The 7,260-nt window shown below is 40.4% G+C and overlaps 1 pseudogene; it reads right to left on the bottom strand.

Moving 5' to 3' along the window:
* Positions 1-1,380: 1,380 nt before the first annotated feature.
* LOC116830527 (olfactory receptor 13G1-like) lies at positions 1,381-2,113 on the bottom strand (annotated as a pseudogene).
* Positions 2,114-7,260: the final 5,147 nt, after the last annotated feature.

Raw genomic sequence — 7,260 nt, 5'->3', positions numbered from 1 at the left:
ATGTAAGGACCAATAACTTTCGTATACACCTTATCTACATTTCAAAGTTATCCATTCAGGGTATTCCCATTTCATCAACTTAAAAACATTGTCTCCTGCAAATGGCCATCCTCAACCACACATAAACGAGGATTTACATATAAAAACTCTATATGGCTAAATGTAAAGGATACTGGAAACTGTTGCCATGAATCTTTTCTAAATATTTTATTTTGTAAAAATACAGGGACTGTATTTGTTGTTTTTTTTCCCTAAGTTTCTTTTTTCTGGAACTTTAATAAAATCAAAAAGTTATTTAATTCTGGAGGTTATAAGATGAGTCAGCAGCATAATTGGACATGAAACCTCTGACCTCGGTGAACTATTTCTTGTGGTAACAGTGAGCAACATTTTCATTAATATTGTCTCTATTTTTGAGATTGAAACATTGCCTTATAAACAGAACAAATCTTTTGAAAATAACCAATTCTGATACAGAGAAGTATATTTTTATAATAAGGTAAAAACTTATTTTCATACAATAGTCTATTAAAATCTCTGACTTAAGTCCATGACACATGGCCAGGAGACCTCCAGATCTAAACAGATATATATTTGAAATGTAAATCTCACAAAAAAAAAAAAAAAAGAACACAGAGAAATTGAGTTTTATTTTATCATACTTACACATAGAGGGTAAATATAATGTTGTGATTCATGAGGCTGCATGCACAGTAATTTGCTACACATGGACAAGATCTTTATAGCTATATAGCACCTAATGAAATATTCAGAAGCACTCAGCATCTAACACAATTGAAATAATTGAATTTTATGTATCTAGGTGCTTTTGAAAATCTCACTAGTAGCTAAACTCCTTTAAAAATCTGGCTCTATGGCCTTACTCAAGTAGTGTGGCTCAACATAGCTCCAATGAAGTCAGATTGGTCAGATCCATCTGCTGTAAAGAGCCTAGCCCCCTGCAATCAATTCAATACTTCTCCACTGGTGTAATCATTGAAATTCCATCAAATTAAATCAACCTAGTGCAAATGATGTCTACTGAAGTCCATAGTTCTGTAATAATTTGCATCACGTGGACTTGGCCGAGTAGAACAAGGAAGGTCAGAATCAGGTTCACTCTTGACAAAATTATTATTTGGGGGTGGGATATCTCAGTGGTTTGAGCCTTAGCCTACTAAATCCAGGGTTATAAGCTCAATTCCAGGAGCCATTTAGGGATCTCGGGCAAAAAAAATAGTTGGGGATGATCCTGCTTTGAGTAGGGGTTGGACAAGATGACCTCCTGAGGTCCTTCCAACCTGATATTTTATGATTTTTCCTGAATGAAAGGATTTTCCCAAAGGCCACTTTGACCTCCTTATTACGTAGGGTGTAAGATCAAAGGTTCATAGTGGGAATCACCAGGGTGTACATTATGGCTGCTATCTTGTCTTTAGCAAGAGAGTCACTGGAGGTTGGCCGGATGTAGGTGTAGATATGGAAGAGTAGCACAATGTGACCACAAGCAGATGGAAGAACAAGTGGAGAAGGCTCTCTGCTTCCCTTTGAAGCTCTGTATTTCAGGAGGTGATGATGATGAAGCTATATGACACTGTGTCAACAGGAATTTCCCATAGCCAGAAGGTGTTTGCAATGAAGATCATGATTTCATTGAAGTAGATGGAGCTGCAGGACAGTGCCAGCAATGGAGGATCTCACAGAAGAAAATGCTGAATGAGTTTGGATCCACAGAAATCCAGACGCAACATAAGCAGTGTGTGCACCAATGAATTGCTAATCTGACAGCCCAGACACCAACTGCTAAATTAATGCAAATTCTCTTGGTCATGAGGCTGACTAGCGCAAGGGATGACAGATGGCTACATACCGGTCATAGAACATGGCAGTGAGGAGCACAAGCTCTGTCCCCCAGACAAAGTGAAAGCAAAGAGCTGGCCATGCAGCCATCAAAAGAGATAGTTTTTCTCTTCCTGTATCAGGTTTTCATCATCTTGGCAACTGAGGAGATGGAGAAAATGTCGACCACAGCCAAGTTGGCAATGAAGAAGTACATGGGGATGTGGAGAGGTGGATGGAGGACAATAGCCACAATTATCAGAGAATTGCCCATGACAACGGCTGTGTAAAGGCACAGGAATAGCCCAAAGAACAGCCCCTGATGAGGAGGATGGTCAAATAGCCCTGCATGATGAACTCAGTCACCCTGGTGAGTTACTGGGTTCCATTCCTTGAGTGTTCCTCTGTAGGAACAAAGATTAAAGTTGTGTCAGATATTTTCTCAGAACTATAGGAATTTGGCAATTGAACATCTAGACAGCCAACAGTGAAACGGAATGAGAGAGAGAGAGAGAGAACTTGCGATATTCTACACATTTCATATAATATATTACAAACTGAGCTACATTAAAATATTTCGAACAATAAGCTGTTTGAGCTACTGAATCTATATTCTCCTGACTTTCAGGTACAGAGGGAAAAATAACACTCTCAGTGTTTCAGATAAGGTTCATGACGTCAGTCGATATGTTTACATAAACTTCATGAGATAGGAGTTCACAATATACTAAAGATCAATCATATATTAGAAGTCTATTAAAAACCAAGATTCCACTTTCTAAATTATTTACAAAATGGATCTCCTGCAACATAGGAACTTTCATATATGTAACACATACACATATATACTAAAACATAATATCATAACACGTACATTTAGGCAAAATCAAGATGCAATAAAATAACTTGATTCGTTTAATTCATTGTAGTGTAAATCCGGTGCAATTCCACTACAGTCAGTGGGCAGATTATCCACTTACTGAGTTGCACATGTATACAGCTGTGCAAACAAGAGAGGAATCGACCCACCAAAATTTCATTTTTTAAGATCAAGCTTCCTGGCAGTATAAACATGTTGCTTGATTCTTAGAATGGCATTCACATGATATGACAAGTACTCTTACCACATTACAATTAAAGTTCATTTACTGTCTTCAGACTTTAATCTTGTACTAATTACTGCTTCTCCTGATTTTCTCTTTACTCCTGATTTCTGCAGCAGAGTATCTCCACTGAAGTCACTAGAGTACTGACTTGGTAAAAATGATGAAAAAGAAGAGCGTTAGGCCAAGAAATCTAACTAGTCATGAAGTTACATTAGACTGATTTTTCTATTTCATATTACAGTGACTTAAAAAATTACCACCCTTTGAATCACATTCAAATTTCATTCCAAAATTCTGAGGGCATAGACAATAGATTGTGAATCTTCCACCCCTCATATCTGTGTTACCACGTTATATTATCTCCATGACTTTAGACTCAGCTACAACGAAATTCAAAGGAAGTCCAAAGATTTACATGAATTTTTATCAGATTCATTGGTCAAAATGAGATCAGAGCACGATCCAAGATTCATAAACATCGTTGTGGAAATGTGTATTCCTGCAACAGCACTTTAGCCAAATCACAAAAAAAAAAAATTAGCTTGATTGTCAAATTGTATAAAGGAATTAATGACTTACTCTAATTGAATTTCACTACTTGTGCTATAAAACACACTTAGAGATCTTTGAAACGCCCGATACAAAAAGTCAGAAAGATTTATTTACAGCTTGTTTGTGAGAAAGTAAGAAAGCAGAAATGAAGTAAGCAAGAAACTAAAGCAATATTCTCACCTCTCATTCAATCCAGAAATAAAATAAACAAAGAGTAATTTAAATAAATGCGCTGAGTAAGTTATACTTCTTGAAGATGACGGTTTTGCATGTGTAATAACCTTATGTAGGGAGAGCTTTGCATCCCTTGAGAATGTGGACAAGAGTTACCTCTCAACAAGTCCCCAAAGAAGAGGTAAATGGAAAAGTCACCTAAACCAGTACAAACAGATTTTTACATTAAACTTGAGAAATTCCTTTTGTTGGTAGGTGGCAATGAATTTTCTGCTGAATTTCCAGGAGAAATATCATTTCCACTAATGTATTCCTTTCTGTACATAGTGTCACCAATAGAGATATATTCCATATTAATTAGTGAGGGATGAAGTCTCAAGGTGAAAATCATGGCCTCATTGATCGCTATCAATAGAAATTTTGACCTTGGCTTCAGTGAGCCTGGAGTTCATCCTCAGACTTATTAAGCACATAAGAACAGGCACGCAGGAGGGTGAGTCCGCCCACCGACATTGAGAAGGACTGTGATCAGTGGAACTCAGGAAACTGAGATGCTGGATGGAAGCTTTCCTTTAATTAAATCAAAGGAGTTGAATATACTGGGCACCCATTTCAGAAAGATGTGGACAAACTGGAAAAATCCAAAGAAGAGCAATAAAAATGATCAAGGTAAAAAATGACGCTGTGAGGGAAGATTGACAAAGTTGGTTTTAAGTCTGAAAAAGAGAAGACTGGAGGAGAGGACATGATAAGCAAGTTTGTTCAAAGTCCATAAAAGGTTGTTTACCAAGGAGGAGGGAGAAAAAGGATTCTTCTTACGTCTGAGGATAGGACAAGAAGCAATGGCTTAAATTGCAGGCCGAGGGGTTAGGGTTGGACATTAGGAAACACTTCCTCCACTGTCAGAGTGGTTAAGCAATGGGAAATAATTGCCTAGAGAGGCCTGTGGAATTTCCATCATTGGAGAGTTTTAAGAGGCGAGGTTACACAAACATCTGTCAGGGATGGTCTGAGGTCAACACGTTAGTCCTGCATTGAGTGCAGGGGACCGGACTAGATGACCTCTCGAATCTCATTCCAGTCCTAACAAATTCAATGAAAATACTCAAGGTCATTTTCTACAGGGGCCATAGGATGGATTCAAGGCCCTGTTTTCAGACTGATGCACTTTAGTTAGGGGGTTGCACACATTCCGTGATTACATTAGGGCAAAACTATACTTCATTAACCGTTAGACGCTTTGACTGTGGAGACTGTTTGTGTCTGTCCAGTCCCAAAAGATAGAAAAATTTCTACTCCTACATATTATGTTCATGAATTTCCTACTGAGTTCTGCGTGAATTTGGCGTGTCAGTCCCGATAAATCCTGGTAGTCCTACAACACTTAACAGGGTAGAGGTTGTAAGGCTGCTCCTTCCCACCCCAGTCCCTCAAAAAATATAGAGAGTCGTGGTCTCGGCCTTACTCGCTACCTCCAGCGAAGTCAGCAGGAGTCTTTGTACAAGCAGCCACTTCTCACGTTCTAAATGTATCGAACGCACTCAGAGAAAGAGGATAATCGGACCATGTGCACTCAGAAAGACGAAACCATCCTCCCCACCTTGCTATACCGCCCCTACGCTAGAGCACAGACAGATGAAAATGGCGTAATGAATATGATGTATCATGAGTGAAAGGTGATTTGAAGCCTGTAGGGTGACAGATGTCCGATTTTATAGGGACAAGTTCCTGATGTTTTGGGTCTTTTTCTTATATAGGCTCCTAGTGCGCCCGCCTACCCCCGGTCCCAGTTTTTGCACACTTGCTATCTGGATCACTCTAAAGCTGTGAACTGTTCACTGAGCAACACTGGTCGAACTGTGAGAAGGGGCATGCCATAGGCTCACAGAACTGATCTGGTTTGGTAGCGTAATGGCTGGTGTAAGTCTGCGCAGAGACATCTCACACTTTCTCCTTCATGAACCCTCACTTATAGCGCTAATGCAATCTGTTGTCAAATAGGAGCCACCTCATGCTAGATCCCTCGTCACACTGGCTTATGCATAAACACAGTAGCTCTGGACGTACTTCGCCCTCTGTGCTCAGCGAGACTAAGCCATGTCCCGACTAACACAACAAAGTGAGTGGGTCTGGTGCGTAGGCCTGGCCCGAGCTGACACTTGCACTTCCCAGCGTCACAGTTTTATTTGCTGTACACTAGTGGAAGCAAGGCACCTCTAGATGCTGGGTGACACCAGTCCTACCCCAGCCAGAAACTGTATCAACTGAGGCTGACGTTGCAGTAAAATTAAGTGCCTTGTCTCCGTTATGTTTTTTGCAGTCAGATGTTAATGCTCAAGGACTTGTCTACATTGCAGAGGTAAATTAAGTTATAAACCCAGGCGGTTTCCCTGACTTGAGCCCCCATCCTCAGATAAAAACCCTGAATTCAAGAGGATGCATCGCTTTTAACTCAGGGTAGGATACAGTCTGCAGTCCAGTTAGCCCTACTGATCAGCTGTCCAACACATCACTCTGTGCTGCTGATACAAAACTCTGCAGCGCATCCAGTCAGTCTGAGGAGCTCATGTTTTATTTTCTAGTAAATGTCTGCTTTCATTTGAGCTGGCTAAACTCGAGAAGAGTTACCTCAAGTTACATATCCTCACTAACTGCAGTGAAGACATCACTGAGTCACTCCCTCCCTGCGAACAATAGTCATTTTCCTCTTCAGCATTCTACAAAGTAGCAGCCAGCTCCTCAGGCTGTGGTTATCTGCCTAGATCCATGTAAGTCAAACTGACACAGTGGAGGATCTAGTCCATTAAATCTTCACTAATTGCTGAAAGTAGGGGCAGAATTGTCTATGTTTTTACTGATGAAAGAAAAGAAACATTAAGAGGGTGATTTCAGCTAGTAAGATGGGTGCAGAGGCAGGAAAGAGCATTTAATTTCAGAATTTACAGAGGAACTGCTAAGGTGGATGTGCAGGAGTTTTGAAAATTCCCCCAGATGGCAGTTTTGCAGGTTACTGTCCCTCCATCCTGCATAAGCACAAGACATCGAATGAATTCAGTCAAGATCCAGCATGGCCACAAATTATCCAATCTATCTAAGGCCATGGCCTGCACTACAACATTGGTCAAAGCATGTATATTACGCATAGCAGCCACAGAAGTATATCGCATACTTCAGCTGCTGCCGCACTGTACGTACTCTTGCAGGAATACTTGAGATAAGCAAAGTGGCCTGCATGCACTGGGTATATCTCAGTATTACGTGAAACCACGGTTTCAGGTATTTTTCACAAATGTTTGTGGCATAAAAATGAGTCACCAGGGACCTGTGGACACTTAGGGGTTAAGTTCTAGCATGCAACTTTCTCCATCCCATGAGCCAATCATATCCATAATTTTCATGCTTTTAAAAAATCCCACAAACCCACGTGGCACTTTTTGGCATCCACCGTCTCTGACAGAAGCATGGAGCTATCACAGGCTCTGCATATACTCATGAATGTAGCAATGCGACTCACCATCCTCTGGTAATTTGCAGACCCCACAGGAACAACTACAACAAGTGGGGGACAGGATGCCTTTTCTTCAAGGAC

Source organism: Chelonoidis abingdonii, chromosome 14, assembly GCF_003597395.2.
Source record: "Chelonoidis abingdonii isolate Lonesome George chromosome 14, CheloAbing_2.0, whole genome shotgun sequence".
In the NCBI taxonomy this organism is placed as follows: Eukaryota; Metazoa; Chordata; order Testudines; family Testudinidae; genus Chelonoidis; species Chelonoidis abingdonii.
Note: the sequence above shows the minus strand (reverse complement) of the source record. Positions and strands in the feature narration are given on the sequence as shown.